Source organism: Prionailurus viverrinus, chromosome D3, assembly GCF_022837055.1.
Source record: "Prionailurus viverrinus isolate Anna chromosome D3, UM_Priviv_1.0, whole genome shotgun sequence".
Taxonomy (NCBI): domain Eukaryota; kingdom Metazoa; phylum Chordata; class Mammalia; order Carnivora; family Felidae; genus Prionailurus; species Prionailurus viverrinus.
The window spans coordinates 57,234,917-57,253,417 of NC_062572.1; the positions used below are offsets into that span (position 1 = coordinate 57,234,917).

The 18,501-nt window shown below is 40.5% G+C and overlaps 1 protein-coding gene across 1 annotated transcript in view; it reads left to right on the forward strand.

The window, feature by feature from the left end:
• Positions 1–5,397: 5,397 nt before the first annotated feature.
• Positions 5,398–18,501, forward strand: part of DTNA (dystrobrevin alpha) — a 367,519-nt gene continuing 354,415 nt past the window's right edge. The window contains exon 1 of the mRNA XM_047828276.1: positions 5,398–5,489. The gene's annotated coding sequence lies outside the window, so the exon portion shown is untranslated. The remainder of the gene's footprint in view (positions 5,490–18,501) is intronic.

An 18,501-nucleotide genomic window follows, 5' to 3' on the forward strand; every position in this document is an offset into this window, starting at 1 on the left:
AAATTAAAACATGTGCTTGTTAACATGGTTCCTGATGGTCTACAGGAGATTTGGGCTGTGTCTAAATGATACATAAAGAATCATTTCAGTGGGAAATAATTAAGTTAGGCAAACTAATTTCACATAAATAAAATTGTTTTGATTAAGCTGTTCACTTTGTAACAGGCTTCTTTGGTATTATAAAAAACATTAGGCTTTATTTAGAAATCACCAAGGAAAAATTTGACATTTCCCTGAGATAATGTGGATAGCTATTCATATAGGTCATCTTCAATAAGCAGTTTTTTTCTCCTTAGTTATTTGGATTGATCATATACATTGACCAAATATATTTGCTATTGATGTTCTGATTTATCCAATATTACTCTTGGTTGCATGTATCAGGATATTTTGAATTCTTGAACAAAATAAAAACAAAAACATTCAGCTTCAAAGCAATTAAAAACAGAGAAAACATTTCCAGCAGCAAACTGAATAGATTATAAGCACCTTCTAAAAGGCTGAGCTCTCTGGCTGGCTTTTTTCCACTCTCTCCGCTGTGACAGTACACTTAAGTTTCATCTAAAACATTTGTGTTTTGTTTATGGTCCATTGAGAAAATAAATTCCCCCAGGAGTAAAGGGCGCACTAGTGTGGTGCCACTGGGAGACCTGAACAGCCATAATATGTGTTTAATGAATTGCCATTACAAACTGGAATCACAGCTACTTAAAATGGCAACAGATTTGTTCATTCTAACACGAGGAAATAAAATATACTTGACCACTTACACCTGGTCTTCAACACGAGGAAACAAAATACACTTGACCACTTACACCTGGTCTTTAGGCTACGTTCTCCCCTTCGGTCTGAGGAGCACATGGAAAATGCAAACAGCGTTTCACCTGAGGATGTTAGACCAGCAGAGGAGACACTGGCTGAGCACCAGAAGCAGCTGAGTTACCGGACACTGCCCTGGGTGCAGGAGGCTTCAGTATAGCTAAGCGGGCAGGGAGCAGAGGCATGATGGAAGGAAGAATACCTCTGCTTTCCTGGATTTGCAATTACTCCCTAACAGCTGACAGGACCATGCCTCAGTGCAGAATTTCTTAGGCAGATGGATACTAACTTTAACTATATAAATATGCATCTAGAAGTGATGCATAAGGAGACTGAATGAACATTCTTGGAGTGTATTAATACACATACTTACATCCCCTCAATTTTCATGAATGCTTAGGACACAATTGGCACATTTCAGTGGAGGTCAGAAGATGATGTTCTGTTTGAGGCTGGTGGGCTGCAAAATGGGACTATCTTGAAAAGTCAGAGAACAGCAAAGGGTTCTGACTATGTGAGCCAGAGAAAAAGCAGGCTTCTATAGGAAAGGGGGACATTGAAAAAAAAATGGGCAGGAATGAAATTCACCTACTTCATAATTCTATCCAGGGTCCACCTTTACCTCAAAATTTGGTAACTCTCACACCAAAACAAAACAAAACAAAACAACACAACACAACACAACACAACACAAAACAAAACAAAACAAAACACACACACACACAAAACAACAACAAACCCAAAAAAGTATCAATTTCCCAAGTCACGGCTCAGTTGATCCATCTTCTTGACTTGTGCTGTACTGCTAATGTACTCTTCATTCTTGAAAGCTCATCAGTTCCTTAGAGGGAACATATTTTACGCATATTTCATGTTTTTCAAGCCCCCCCCCCATATCATTCTACAGTCCACATCCCTATCAGTCCACACCCACGGGTATAAGAGTTTCTAATTGGTAAAACAGTGGCGTCTTTACTTCAATTATTTTCAATCCATCTTCTTTTATACTCGTCATTCAAGTCCCTTAAATACTCCAAAATTATTAATTCCTCCTGCCCCAAAACTATTGCCAGCTAATCATGCTGACTTGACCTATAACACATACACATTCTATATATCACTATTCCTATAAAACACATACATACACAAACAGTTTTACCATAACATAGTGAACACTGTGATTTTTACCTATGGCCATTCTCACATTAACTATGATCTAGTTTAAAAATCAAGATTTCAAATTTAAGAAGGGGGGCACCTGGGTGGCTCATTCGGTTAAGAGTCTGACTCTTGGTTTCGACTCAGATCATGATCTCACTGTGGGTTTCAGCCCCACGTCGAGCTCTGCACTGACAGCGTGGAGCCCGCTTGAGATTCTCTCTCTCCCTCTCTCTGCCCCTCCCCTACTCACGTGCGCGCTCTCTCTCTCTCTCTCTCTCTCAGAATAAAATGAAATATAAAATAAAAAATCAAGACATCATAAGGGCAAAATAATAAATCTCAGAAATTTATTTTCCTCACTAAGGACTGTAAATTGGTATGAACCACAAATCCACGTGTCCAGCCATATTAAAAATATTTTTCCCTAACCGGTGGTTCTCTGGAACAACCTGCTAGTGATTGTTGAGCCGCTGAAGTTGTAATACATTTCTGAGACACGTGTTATAATCATCAAACCTAAATATATCTCTAATTAAAACAAATCCTGCCATGAGTATGAAGATCAAAAGGAAAGTGCTCTTGATATACTGCTGTTCAATTTAGGCCTCCACCTCTTGTGCAGAAATCTCCCAGAGATACTGCAAATCCATTAGAGTCTGTTACATGCTAAAGCTTCTAGTTTAACTCCAATCACCTGTGTAAAATCCTGGATTATAAATCACTGCTGAGGATCTATGCCCAGGAACCACCTAGCTGTATTGTTTATGAGAGGGCTTGGAGGAGGGTGTACTGAGCAACATCTTGAGTGTTGACTGATCAGAAGATATAAATGACATTTCCCAAACAATGAGTGACTATTTTCAGCACTTCTCATTCGATGTGCAGAAAATAAGGGAGAATCATATTCCTTTAAAATAAAGCCGACAAAGTGCCTTCCTCTAATTATTGCTTTGCTCAGTAAAGACTGTATGAAAAGCTTTATGAAAAATCTGAAGTACTTTAAAAATATACTATTACTACTATTATTTTGCTTTAAATATTGCATGCATAACTTGTCATTGCCCACTTCAATATACCTGTGCCTTTGGTTTTCTATATAGCTCCCTGAATTTCAGTGTTAATTTCTTCTTAAAAAAGGTCACATCCCACTGTCATTTTTCTTGTTACATTACACAGATCAGTCTATTTATTTCTTCTAGTGGATCCCGTAGTTAAATCCACTTTTTAAAAAATCCATTTTAAAATCCACTCAATTTTTAAAATTGAGATCATTCGGGACAGCTTCTACAGGACTGACACCTGGTGTCTCTCCCATTGAATCCTGTAGGCTTATCAAAAGGTCATGTCTGGTAACAATAAGAAAGTCTATGATTTCCTAAATTTGATTTCCACGCAGCAAAATTTGGAAAATGTTAGCTTTCATTTGAAAGTTGATCCTCTGGGGCGCCTGGGTGGCTCAGTCAGTTAGGTGTCCGACTTCGGCTCAGGTCATGATCTCATGGTTTGTGGGTTCGAGCCCCGTGTCGGGCTCTGTGCTGACAGCTCAGAGCCTGGAGCCTGCTTCTGATTCTGTGTCTTCCTCTCTCTCTGCCCCTCCCCTGCTCGTGTTCTGTCTCTCTCTGCCTCTCAAAAATAAATAAATATTAAAAAAAAGATTTATGAAAGTTGATCTTCTGTTTCTTTTGTGTTTTTTCTTCTTCTCTCCTTCTTCTTGTAATTTCTTAATTCCTTTTATTCTTCCCTCTCCACCCACCTTCCCTGCTTACTCTTCTGCCTTCTCCTCGTCCCATTTTAGAAGGCTGCTTAGCTGCTGCATTTTCTTCCGAACAAAAGCTACCCAAGAGTGTTCTTGGTGAGAACTTTCACAATATTAAAAAAAAAATCCCCATTTAGTATTTATGTAGGATGCACATGAAAGAGAAGGGCAAAGTCAGCATATTACCTTGGCCATTTAGATTACTGTGGGGGTCAAAGACTGAACTATGGGGCACAGAGACAATGAAATCATTTAAACATGGAACACAAATTAAGTCAGTAAAAAGGAGTGTCCCTTATATTTTCTTTGTGGCAATTCACCAAATAACACCACAAATAATAGAGTGTTTCATCTGTAGATCATTTAGTGTAGCTGTCTATCTATCTGTCCATCCATCCATCCATCGATAGATGTATATATCTTGTCTGAACAACTAGATGTAAACTAATGAAGGATAGGTTCCATGTCTCAAACTTCTCTATATCCTTCAAAACAGCACAGTTCTCATATACATCAGGCTCTTAGAAAGGGTGAGTGATATATAACAAATCATTATGAAATTGGTGACTACCCCAAAAACATTGACTATAATTGCTTCATATTACTATGAAACAATTAGTTGAAACAATACAAACGAATGGGAATTTACACATGAATACACAGACATATAACAAATACACATACCCCCCCCAAAAGAAAGAAAATTATATGAAACCATAAAACTGAAAACATATGCAAATATACAAGAGAAAAATTATATTAAAACATATCCTTGTAGAAAAACCAATTAATTAATTAGCTTGCAAGGTAGTTGGTAACTTTAAAATAATCAAGAATATCTTCATATTTTCAGTAACCTTAAAGTTTCCAGCGATTGATGATAGTGAATTAGCAACTTGTGAGTAGCTGTACGATTAATATTTATAGTGAGATTTTTGACTTACGTGTACTTGGGTAAGTCATGTTATCTGACTTATGCTTCACGCTTCGGTATCTCTGAGGTGAAAATACTATTTGCCTTCTCATCCACCTCCTCCTCTGCAAATAAATGAGGTAATGTTTGGGAAATGTTTGCAGCTTGGGAAGGAAACCCACTGCATACATCTCAGGTGTTAGCACTATTCCACATTCAAGCCTGGTATATTATCCCCTCTGTTTCAAATTGAAATTATACTGTTTGAGTTCTTGGGTTCTCACAAAAATCTGGGTCAACATAAGAAGATGATTATTTTTAATTTTAATTCTGAGGCTCTGTTCGCATCCCTTGCACGTGTGAGGGAAAACTGTAGCAAATAAACAAAGCACATAAATCAAGCTTTGAAAGAGAACAATCTCTATCCAGGAGGATTTTTTTTTTTCAATAAAGAGCATGAACACTGTATTTCCCTGGAGGAATATTTCGGTCAAGGAAGGAGGATAGTGCATGCAGTGTGAGTGCGTGTGTGCGCGCGTGTGTGCATGTGTGTGTATGTGTGTGTGTGCTGTGCGTGCGCGCCCGCGGAGAGAGGGGCGGGGGAGGCGGATGAGGAGGATGAGATCATAGTTTCAGGATCCTCAGGAAACCCTGGTACTGGCAGCAGCCAGCCTCTGCTGTGCCCACATGACCCACAACTCTGGCAGCGGACCCGGCACTTCCAACATTATTAAATAATAAGAAAGCGGCTCCTACTCCATGCCCAAACCTCCCTACAGACCAATGGACACCTTCTAAGAGTTTGGCGAGTCGGTGACTGAGGCGCCCGTCCATTCCAAGGTGTGTGTAAGGCGTTTTCCTCCTTGACAGCTCCGGGATGGGGGAGGGCGCGGGGGTGGAGGGGGTCCGTGTGCCGGGCGGGGAGTGGGCGCCGGCCGGCCGGGCCGCCGAGCGCTGCCCCCCGGGCCGCCCGGTGCCGCGGAGCGAGCGGCGAGGCGGGAGATGCACATGACGCGCAGCCCGAGCTGCGCAGGGACCGCAGCCGCCCACGGCGCCGGGGCGCGGGCACAGGCGGCTCGGCTGCCGGAGCAAGGGCAGGCGCCGCGCACCGGCAAAGTCAAGAGTGGAAGCGGGCGGCGAGCGCCGGCTGGGGAAGGGAATCGCCCCAACGCCCACTCGCGGGGTTCCCACCTGTGCGCGGGCGCCGGCCGCCGCGAGCGCCAACCATGTGCCGGGCGCCGCAGCCAGGACTGCGGCGCGGCGCCTCCCCGGGCGGCGGGCGGCGCCTCGGGCCCGCGGGGCGGCGGTAGCGGCTGCTGCAGGATGGCCGGCCCGGGGGCGCGGGGCCGCGCAGGTAAATCTCGGCCGCCCGCGGAGGCCCGGCCGGCGTGTGCCGCAGCCCCCGCTGTCGCCGCCGCGCCGCGCCGCTCCCGGGCTGGCGATGGCAGCCGGCCCCGTCGCGGCGCGGCTCGAGTTGTTTTTGTGGTCGGTGCTGCGCTCCCGGTCGTCCTCGCGGGCCGAGCCGTTGGGAGGTGGCGTGGCCACCTCCATTAGGGATGGCACTCGCGTTGGGGAGCGGTCTGGGGAGGGGGGGGGGGGTGCTTAGCGACCGGGAAGGCTGCGATGGGTCCCTTGCAGCCGGCGGCGTCTGCGCGTGTTGCAAGGCACTGCGGTTCCCCGGGCGGATGCCGTGTGGGAGTGGGCGCTCGGCGCTGGGGGGTGGCGGGCAGCGGATGTGGGTCCGGGGCGGCGGTGAGTGGCCCCAGCTGTTATAGCCTGTTGCCCATTTTGGAGTTTTCCGCTGGGCAGAGGGCGGACGGAGGGTTCTTCCTGACGCCTGGAGTGGGAGACAGAGAGGTGTCTGCCGAGAGACCAAAGCCAAGGAGAGGAGAGGGGTGGCCCGACGGCGGTGCCGGGCTCAACGGTACCATTCCTGGGACTCGGTAGTGAAACTTTCCTCTTCGGCAGGCTTGGGGCATGGCTTTGAGAAGATAAGTGTGGAGCCTGGAGGGGGTGGGGGGATCCTGGATGTACACTTGCAGTGAAGCTTACCACCGTTAGGTTCATTCTTGCTTTGAAAGAAAATTGGTCTTTTGAGTTGATGTTTACGTTCGAGTGTTCTTGTTCTCTATTAGGATCACTTGGTATTAACGTGTTTGTGTTTACTTTTGAACATAACAGAAGCCTATATTGTTACTAATTTCTTTTAAAAAATATATATACTTCTCTTGCTTATTCCAAAGGTAGAAACTTTAGGAAAAAACACTCTCCATCCGTTCCAGGTACAGTTCTGTATGCTTTCATTCATTTAATCCCTACAGCAACATAAGGGGTAGTTAATAATATTATCCACCTTTTACAGTTGAGTCAATCTAGACACAGAGAGGAGAGATAACTTACCCAAAGTTGTACAGTTATTAAATGTTAGAGCCCAGTTGGGCTCTCAGTGCACTCTTAAGCATTATATACAGATATCTATCTATCTATCTATCTATCTATCTCTATCTATCTATCTATCTATCTATCTAGGCATATATATGGTACCCCATTGTGCCTAAAGTCGTCTCTGTTTCATATATCGACTACATTTCCCTACCAAGATGAACGTCTTAACTATGTGCTAGACATTGGACACAATGTTTTCTAATTTTTAATACCATTATTAAAAGTGGATTATAAATATAAATTATAGCAAATATCCTTTGAGTACTTTTGTCACAATTAACCAAATTACCTACAACAATTATAGACTAAAGTAGCATTTATCAGCAAAGTTAAGATGTTCAGTTAAGATTATCGGCCAAGTAAATTATTACAAAGCAGATGGCTGAATTGATACTTTTGTTTGCACTTAATTTTAAACTTCCTAAGGTATTAGTCTGTTCTTTGCTCAAAACACAGCCATCATTTTCTTCAGAGCACCGTTATCTTTGAACAAGTTAATCATCTTTAATCCAATCACTCTGACAAGAGGTTAAGCAGTTTTAAAAGAATTATGCAATTCTCTTTCAACTATCAGTGACTATATTTTGAGGGTGTTCATGTATGTCTATACCTTTTAGCCAATTGTATGTGCTTTGTACAAAGTTATGTAGCAGTGAAGGTTGAAATCAACATTTCTCAGTTCTAAGTTGAAATACTTTAAAAATCTCCACTTGTTTTACATGAACCATGATGTGAAGAAGGGTATCAATGGGGCAGACTCCCAACTGCACACATTTAGGCAATTACCTTCTTTGAGCTTATCATTGAGCTTTCATGATATTCATTTTATTGGACGGATGTCTCTCTTAAGTCTTCATCTATTATTTTTTTCAAGTAAATGTAATTGCTCCTTCACATTACCAGTTTCAAATTATTTTGACATTCATCGCTTTCCTTAATTCTTGTCTCTTAGTTTAATTAAATTCAGTATACATATTTCAAACCCATAATTATTCAGCATTATAAGTGAAAAGACTAGGATGCAACGGAACTACATGGAAACGTGTTCTTTGGACATGAAAAAAAAATCATCCCATCCTTCCCTTCAGTGGTTAACATCCTCCACACCCCAAACTATGGCTTCCATTTTATTTTGGGATACCAGAGTGCAGAGCTGTGGTCAAAACAGTTGCCTGCCATCAGACACAGTGTTTTTGTTATTGAAACTTGAATTTGAAGTTTTCAAGTCTATATAAAATGTTGATTGTTATTAAGGCATAAATATTATAATACATAAGTATAACCTTTCTTATCTGACTCAGAACTGTTCCGATTTTCTGGCCTCTGTTACTTATTTTAGAAAAAGCATTCCTTTGCTACTTGTACTTCGCCTGGTAGATTTGGCATGACTTTTTCCTTTCAAGTCCCATACCTTCAGTTTGGGGAAAGCTGTCTCTGCTTCCTGAGGGTCCCTCTGTTTTAGGTGCTCGATGGGAAACTGGGGACCAGCATTAAGCAGAAGGATGAGTGAGCCCTGCCAACATGGAGGGTGTGAGGCTTTAGTAAACTAATTCTACAAATAAATGTTTATTTGCAAATTGAGGTAAGTTCTCTGAAAGAAAGAATTCTATAGGAATTGTAATAGAGGATTCTGCACCAGACAGAACACGATGTCCAAGCAGTCACAGGAATGTGGAGGAATGACACATGAGGAGCTGTTGACTAAGTCAATTGTCTTCTTAAATGCTTTCATAAATCTTTTCTGAATTATTTTCTGAATCAGAGACCTTTGTCCCACTCTGGTTATCACTAGACTTCTCTATTCACCAGGAGCAATACTATTTACCCTCGTTATCCATCTTGGGACATGGTGGGGTTTACAAAACTATCAATAACTTTTAAAGCATATAGAGCATGTGGTACCCTTACGTGGTTATTATTATATGTGTAGAAAGATATTTAAGTTTAGTGAAACATAATCCTTTTCTTTCTTTGCCTCAACAATTTATTTTGAATTTTAAAAAGTAGTTGTGTGTGCGCGCGCGCGTGTATGTGTGTGTGTGTGTGTGTGTGTGTGTGTGTGTGTGTGTGTCTGGTAGTTGTTAAAGTGGCAGAATGCTCAAAACAGAAATGCAGTTGATTCTTCACACAGTCCCTAACATGCTCTAAAGTGTCCAAGAGAACAGAAGAGGCCCCAGAGTAAGGGAGGTGATAATAACTGATGAATATGCTGAGGACGTATGTATTAACAATTAAAGTTTTATTTTATTTATTTTGAGAGAGGGAGAGAGAGAGTCCCAAGCAGGCACCACACTGTCAGCACGGAGCCGGATGTGGGGTTTGAACTCAGGAACTGTGAGATCATGACCTGACCTGAAATCAAGAGTCAGATGCTAAGTCAACTAAGCCACCCAGGCACCTCTATTACAATTTAAATTCATTTAAATGTATTGAATATTTACTATGTGCTGGTTATTCTATGGGATATGTAAAAATTAACTTGTGTATGCTTCATAATGGCCTAGAGGTCTGCATGTATTTACCCCCCACACACTTTACAGAATGGGAAACTGAAGCACAAAGAGAACAATAATCATGACCACTGGAATAGAAGTAGAGATGAACCCTAAATTCAAGTATTCTAATACTGTACTCCACACTGTTAACTATCAATGTGTAACATCTAGTTCATAGTTTTACTAGTGCGTTAAATTCCCATCGTCTTTGGAAATAACACCTCCCAACTTGATCTTTTGGTTACTTTTCCCTTAATGAAAATGAGTGGAAAAAAAAAATAGAACTTCTTTTATGGCAGTGCTTTTGCCCCATATTTTACAGGCAAAATATACATAAATCAAGAAGAGATACATGAATTCCTAGCCACCTGTGACTGCTAGATTATGAGAAATTTTTCATTATATGTTACATAGTTTTAAATTCAAAAATAGTTATTTGAGCAGCACTTGAAACTATTGAAATTTAAAGAAAAAAATTTTAATGTGTGTGAGCAGGGGAGGGGCAGAGAGAGAGAGAATATGAAGCAGGCTCCAGGCTCTAAACTGTCAGCACCGAGCCCGGTGAGGGGCTCGAACTCACAAACCATGAGATCATGACCTGAGCCGAAGTCAGACACTTAATTGACTGAGCCACCAGGCACCCCTAAACTAATGACATTTTTAACATCGAGGATATGTACTTAAGCATCTCAAATAATTTGGGGAATATCTTTAATAGCTGGAAGTTCTGGGACCATTAATATACTTAAGAATTTTAAGTTATCTGTTTCACCTACCCCCAATGTGTGTCCAGAGTATGCACTACAAAGAGGATATAAAGTATGACATAGAAACACCGGTTGAATTGTCTTGGTAAAATTTAGAAGACCCTGTTAATTTTTACATTGGGATCTTCTGACATGACACCTAGCAATTATTATGATTAAAAAAAAAACTTAGTAATTTTAAATATTATCTGGATAATGCTAACCTAAGACTTGTGGGATAGGTTATGAGCAAAGTGAAGTAGTAATTGGTTAAATATGTGCTAATGCATATAAAGATCTTTGCACAGTGTCTGAAAATGTTGGTCAGTGTTATTTCTCCCTGAAAATGATGGGTAACATACAGATGATCATGATGAATGTTCATAGTAATCCCACTTTGTACATAGAGCACACATACAAGTTCATGATTCTTTCCTTTGAAACAATTGGAAATGCTTAAGGCAGTGCATGCATTTTCTGTGACTTAGGTATCCCTATCAAGAATGTGATGCATCGCTTCTGTGTATGCTCAGTTTCATACAAACCTTGATATCATGGAATCATTAGTCAACTGTTGCTCTAATTCATACCAAAGTCTTGATCTGACTTTGTGGGGTGTGTGTGTGGGGGGGGGTTTATCAGAGTGGGAGATGACATCAAGTATACTGATGAACAATTCATGAACTGGAGTTTACAATTTGATATCATTGTATATATAGAGTCCTACTGCAGAGGATTGTGTATGTTTGATGTAAATATAAAATATGTTAATCAGTTATAAAGTTATAATAGTTTAGGTTATGCAGTTAAACAACTTTCAAATCTCAGTGACTGAAAAGTACAAAGGTTTATTTCTTGCTAAGGCCATGTGCCCACATCTATCAGTAAAAGACTCTATTCTAGATCCTCTTCTCTTAGAGATTCATGCTAATAAGGCCCCTATCATCCAAACATTCTCATCTCTCATCAGGCACATGGGAACATGTTGAATCACCCACAAGTTGTAAAAGGCTTCTACCAGTAATCAAGACTTGCCACTTCCACTCATATTTTATTGGTCAAAGCAAATTATATAACCATTCCTAACCAGAAGATAGAAAAGAAGGGCAATCCAATCCTATGCCCACGTGGAAGAACAGTACAATAGTAGTGAACAAATTAATGATTTCCACATAAAATTAGCTAGTTCCTTTCAATAGTTTTATTACCTAAAAATGGCTTATGATTCAATGTAAAAGTAGAATCAACAAGGGGCAACTGGATGGCTCAGTCGTTTGGGATCTGACTTCAGCTCACGTCATGATCTCATGGCTCATGAGTTAGAGCCCCGCATCGGGCTCTGTGCTGACAGCTCACAGCCTGGAGCCTGCTTCCGATCATGCGCCTCTCTCTCTCTCTCTCTCTCTCTCTGCCCCTGCCCTGCTCGTGCTCTGTCTCTCCCTCAAAATTAAATAAACATTTAAAAAATTTAGGAAACAAAAAGAATCAACAATAACGATGTTTTAGAACTTCAGCATGGGAAGGTAATCCCCACATAAAATCACCAGCAAAGAAAGTAGAGACTAAACTGAAAAAATGGATATCTCTCTTTTTCATTGGGGATGTATAGTCCAGGAATGAACATAAAGCTCTGGTTTATTTTAAGCGAATGCATGATGTAGCCTATTTGACAATACACACAAGCCAAGAACAGTGCCAAGAACTGTATATACCACTCAAGCTGTTTTCTGAACAGAGTTGATACTATTGACATGGTAGAGAAAAGAGAACAGCTCTGTTTGTATCTTCTTTTGTCACCTGTACCAACATGGACAAAAGTAACATGTACTATTACATATTATTGTAAAAAGTAATACAGATAAACATAAAAGTCATACCGTATGTTTATTTTAAATGGCCAAACATAATTTGAAAAGTTAGAATAGATCCAATCCACATTTGTTAAGTAAGCCTTTTATTTTGCAATAATTGGAGATTCACCTTCCACTGTAAGACATAATACGGGGAGATCCCATCGTCCCTTTTACCCAGTTTCCCCCAACACAAACGAACAAACAATTAGAAAATGGGCAAAAGACATTAAAAAGACATTTCACTAAAGATATACAAATGGCAAATATTCACGTGAAAAGATGTTCCACATTATTAGCCATTAAGGAATGCAAATTAAAGCCACAGTGAGCTATATCACCACACCTATTGGAATATTCATCACAAGTACATAGGAATTTATTGTTTTTTTTTGTTTGTTTGTTTTTATGTTTACCTGTATCCTGGGAACTTGCTGAATTCTTAGCTCTAAATGTCTTTTGTAATTTCTTAGAATGGCCTATGTAGGCCATCACGTCATCTGCAAGTAAGGACAGTTTTATTTTTTTCTTTCTAATCTGCATGCCTTTTGTTTTCTTGTCTTATTGCACTACTGGAACTTCCGGTATTATGTTAGAGGCTGAGAGTGGACATTCTTACCATGTTGCTGGTCATCAGGGGAAAGGATTGTCTTTCACCGTAATGTATTATATCGGCAGTAAATTTTTTGTAGATGTTCTTTATTAAATTGAAAAATTTCACCTCAGGTCCAGTTTTTTCTGAGTGTGTTTATCACGAGTAGGTATTAATTTTTATCAAATGCTTTTTTTCCCATCAAATGAGATGCTCATTTAATTTTCCTTCTCTAGCCTATTATTGTGGTAGAGTACATTGATTTTTGACTATTGAACCAGCTTTGCATCCCTGCAATAAACCACATTTAGCCATTGTGTATCATTTCTTGTATAATCTATTTGCCAATATTTTGTTAAAGATTTTTACATTTATATTCATAAGAGATATTGGTCTATAGTTTTCTTTTTTGGTACTGTCCTTGTTATTGGTATCAGAGTAATACGAGCTCCATAAAATGAGTTACAATGTGTTCCCTCCTCTCCTATTTTCCGGAAGAGATTGTGTAGAATTGGTATTGAATTGGTATTAATCCTTCTTTAAATATTTGGTAGAATTCCTCAGTGAAAGCAACTAGTCTGGAAGATTTCTTTTTTAGTGTTTTTGTTTTGTTTTGTTTTGTTTTTTATTTTTTAGTGATGAACTCAATTTCTTCAATGCTTGTACTAGTTTCCTTGGGCGGGCATTACAAAATACCACAGACTAGTGGCTTAAACAACAGAAATGTATTTTCTCACAGTTCTGGAGGCTAGGAGTCCAAGATCAAGGTGTCAGCAGGTTTGTTTTCTTCTCACGCTCTTCCTTGGCTTCCAGATGGCTGACCTCTTGCTGTGTCCTCACATGGTCTCTCCTTTGTGTGTGCATCCTTGGTGTCTCTGTGTCCAGATTTCCACTTCTTATAAAGACACCAGTCAAATTGGATTAGGACCCATCCTAACTGTCACATTTAAACTTAATCATCCTTTTAAAGGCCCTATCTCCAAATGTGATCATATTCCGGACTAGGGAGTTAGGACTTCAACATACGAATTTTGGGAGGACACAGTTCAGCCCATAACAATATTTTATAGGCTTTTCAAATGATCTGTTTCATATTATGTGAGTTGTGGTAATTTAAGTTTATTGAGGAATCGGTTCATTTCATCTAAGTTGTCAAATCTATTTGTATAGAGTTGCACATATTTATTTTTGTTCTTTTGATGTCTGCAGTGTCTCTAGTGATATCCCCTGCTTCATTATTTTTTTTAAATGTTTATTTATTGTTGAGGGGGGAGGGCAGAGAGACAGAGTGGGAGGGAGAAAATCTCAAGCAGGCTTTGCACTTTCACCTCAGAGCTGGATGCGGAGTTTGATCCCATCAACATGAGATCATGACCTGAGCTGAAATCAAGAGTCAGACACTGAACCAGCTGGGCCTCCTAGGCGCCCCTCTGCCAATATCATTTAATTGATGTATTTAGACCATTTGCATTTTCTACAATTATTAATATGTTAGGCTTATTTCTGCCAGTACATTTTTTGGTTTCTCTCTCTCTCTCTCTTTTTTTTTTTTGTCTATACATATAATTTTTCACTATCTATTTCAGTTAACATTTTATCAATTCTAGTGAACCATAGAAACTTTACTTCTTTTGCATCCTTTTATTCTCTGCCATTTATAGTATAATTGTCAAATATTTCCTCTGCATACATCACACCATGTTAACATTTTTGCTTCAAATGTCAAAGACCACGTAGAAAACTTGAGAGGAGCAAGAAAGTCCATTGTATTTATCCATATTTTTCTTCTTGATGTTCTGACATGCCTTCATTTATTGCTTCCTTTTTATTTTGAAAGTTCCTTAGCCATTCTTTTAGAGCAGACAGGTCTCCTGGTGAAAAAATATCTTTGTTTTCCTTCACCTGAGAATGTCTTGATTTCCCCTTCATTCCCTAAGGATATTTTAACTGGATATGGAATTCTAGGTTGACAATTCTTTTCTTTCAGCACTTGAAAAAAACATGCCACTTCCTTTTGGCCTTCATGGTTTCTGTTGAAACATCTATGAATCATCTTGGTTTTCTCTTATAGGTAAATGTCATTTCTTGTCCTTTTTAAGATTTTTTTTTACCTTTAGTTTTCATAAATATAACTGTGTTTTGTATTAGCATGGATCTTTGAGTTTATTCTCTTTGGCATTCAAATTTATTCAGCTTCTTGAATCTGTAGATTTATGTCTTCTGTCAAACTTGGGAAGTTTTCAGGCATTATTTCTTTGAGTACTTTTTCAGCTTTCTCCATTTTCTCCTCTCCTCTCCTCTCCTTCCAGGTCTCTAAGACATGAATGTTAGATCTTTTATTATAGTACCATAGTACCAATGTAAGATCCTTGTTATAGTATCATTTTCCTATGGCTGTTGTAACGAATTTCCATAAGTTCATTTTATAACACATATTTATTTGTTTACAGTTCTGGAGGCTGGAAGTCAGAAATGAGTTTCATTGGGTTAGTCAGGGTGTTGACAGGGCTGGTTTATTCTGAAGGTTTAACAGGACAATTCATTTTCTTGCCTTTTCTAGCTAGTGGAAGCTACCAATATTCTTTGACTCACAATTCCTTTTCACACCAATCTATTCTCTTGCTTCTGTATTCACATCTCCTCCTTTCTTCTCTGTGGTTAAATCTCCTTTTACTCCCTCTTTTAAGGGCACTGTGATTATATGTAAGGCCCCCCTGGATAGTCATTGTATTTTCCATATCTCAAGCTCTTTAATCACATCTACAGTATCCCCTTTTGCCACATAAGCTTCCAGGAATTAGGACCAGGCTGAATATCTTTGGGAGCCATTATTCAGCCTACCACACACATGTCTCTGAGGCTCTGTTGTTGTTTCAGTCTGTTCTCTCTGCTGTTCAGACTGGGTAATTTTTTTTTTTTAGCATTTATTTATTTTTGAGACAGAGAGAGGCAGAGCATGAGCAGGGAAGGGGCAGAGAGAGAGGGAGACACAGAATGTGAAGCAGGCTCCAGGCTCTGAGCTGTCAGCACAGAGCCCAACGTGGGGCTCGAACTCACAAACTGTGAGATCATGACCTGAGCCGAAGTCGGACGCCCAACCGACTGAGCCACCCAGGTGCCCCTGGACTGGGTAAGTTGTGCAAAGATTCTTTCTTCTGTCACTTCCATTCTGTTATTGGGCCTACCCACAATGTTTTATATCTGATCATTGGGGTTTTTTTTAGTTCTAAAATTTCTATTTAGTTTTTTCTTGAATCTTTTTTTTAATGTTTATTTATTTTTGAGAGAGACAGAGACAGAATGTGAGTGGGTTAGGGGCAGAGAGAGAGGGAGACACAGAAGCAGAAGCATGCCCCAGGCTGTGAGCTGTCAGCACAGAGCCCGACGTGGGGCTTGAACTCACGAGCTGCGAGATCACGACCTGAGCCGAAGTCAGACGCTCAACCGACTGAGCCACCCAGGCGCCCCACTATTTAGTTTTTTCTCATGTATTCTTTTTTTTTTTCTAGCTGACACTTTCTACTTTTTTCTTTCAAGTATATTCATAAATTTCTCATTGGAGTATTTTTTTTATTATGGCTGCTTTAAAAACTTTGTTAGATAATTCTAACATTTCTCTGTTATCTCACTGTTAGAGCTATAGATTGCCTTTTTTTATTTAAAAATTTTGTTTTAATGTTTATTTTTGAGAGAGAGAGAGAGAGAGAGAGAGAGAGAGAAGGGCAGGGGCAGAAAGAGAAGGAGACACAGAATCCAAAGCAGGCTCCAGATCCTGAGCTGCCAGCATACAGCCCAATGCAGGGCTTCAACCCACAAAGTGTGAAATCATGACTTGAGCTCAAGTCAGATGCTCAACCGACGGAGCCACCCAGGTGCCCCTAGATTGTCTTTTTTCATTCAGTTTCTGATTTTCCTGGTTCTTGGTGCGATGAATAGTTTTCTATTGAAACCTGGCCATATTCTTATTATGTTAAGAGACTCTGGATCTTATTTAAACATTCTGTTTTAGTTGTCTTCCACTAATATCACCCCAGTGGGCAAAATGGGGATGGTGTCACCTCATCCCTGCAAGGTGGGGGGAGAAGTGCAGGCTCCTCACTCAGTCTCCCTTGTCACCCAAGGGGGCTCCACATTACTGTGGGGATTATGAATTCAAGTTCCTCACTAGGTCTTCACTGATTCCTCCCTTGTTGAGAATGGTGGAAGTGCTACTTTCTGTTCCCCAAGTGGAATCCATACACAACATAGGGACAAGAAAGGGATCTGATTATTTCTGGGCCATGATGACAGTCCTGACTCTCCAGTAGGCCTCCCATGACACCACTCAATAGAGATAGGGAGGGGAGACTTGATTTTGCCAGGTGGAGGGGTAAAAGTTCAGTCTCCCCACATAGTCTCTATTGACAACCTAGTAGGGGTGGATGATAGGAAGTCTCATTACCACTTGGTGGGACTGAAAGTACCAGCTCTGTCCTTGGCCTTCTGGGCCATTACATTAGTGGGGATGAGGAAATATGGGGCTCCTTGGTACAGCCTTTTGAAGATGGAGGTCTTAGGGCTACATTTTTTTTCCTGTCTCCTATAGCTGGAATAAAGCCATTATTGTCTAAATATTTTTTTTTCTTTTATTATTTGTTATGTTGCTCCTTTCCTTGTCCTTTGGCTAGACAAAGCATGCTTTTTGTTGGCCTCCCTTTTTTCATCTGTGTCTATTGGCCTTTCTGGGTTCCGGTTTCTTCAGTTCCACATCTGGAATATATGAAGCAATGCAAAAACCCAAGAAAGTCACCACTATGTCATTCCTTGGGCCCTAAGGCCCCTAGCTGGTTTGCCTTCTCTCCAACCTTCAGAGTCTTTTATGCTTATTTTATGTATAATGTCAAGGGTTTTAGTTGTACTTAGTGGAAGGAAGAGGGAAAATGACTTCTGCTTCATCTTCATAGAAGCCCAATCCACATTTTTCATGCAAGTGTAAACCGAAAAATAACACTCAACGTTGACTCTCAGAGGATGACAGGGGATTACTGCTGCTCTGTTTCTGACTAATAAACACTTTACAAGTCAGTGGGATGAGTGAGTACTTGGACAATGATGCAGAGGGGAACACAGACCGTTCCATCGGTGTTAAGGCTCAGAGACCACGTGGAGGTGTTCTTACTCCTCCAAATCAATGCTTTTTCCTCTCCTGGGAAACCATTGCTGCAGGCCACGACAAGTTTGGAAACTTTTGCAATTCTCATAGACTGTCTTTTCTGGCAGCATTCTGAAACTTCACCATCCCAGCCCCTACCATATTCTTACTAAGTGTTCTTTATTCCCAGGAACATTATCCATCTGAAAAGCAGTTTTGAACCAGAACGTGTCTGGGAAAACGTTGCTCAGCTAAGAAGGAAATAGTGAACACAAAATCCATGTTTAAATTCTGGGGGGTACTGAGGCGCCTGGGTGGTGCTGAGGCGCCTGGGTGGTGCAGTCAGTTAAACATCCAACTGTGGCTCAGGTCATGATCTCACAGTTGTGAGTTCAAGCCCCGTGTTGGGCTCTGTGCTGACAGCTCAGAGCCTGGAGCCTGCTTTGGATTCTGTGTCTTCCTCCCCTCCCCTGCTCGCTCTCTCTCAAAAATAAATAAACATAAAAATTAAAAAAAAAATTCTGGGGAGCATCTACCAGCAAGCATTCATGTTAATTTCTTTTGATGTAAAATTAGACATTAAAAATAAATGT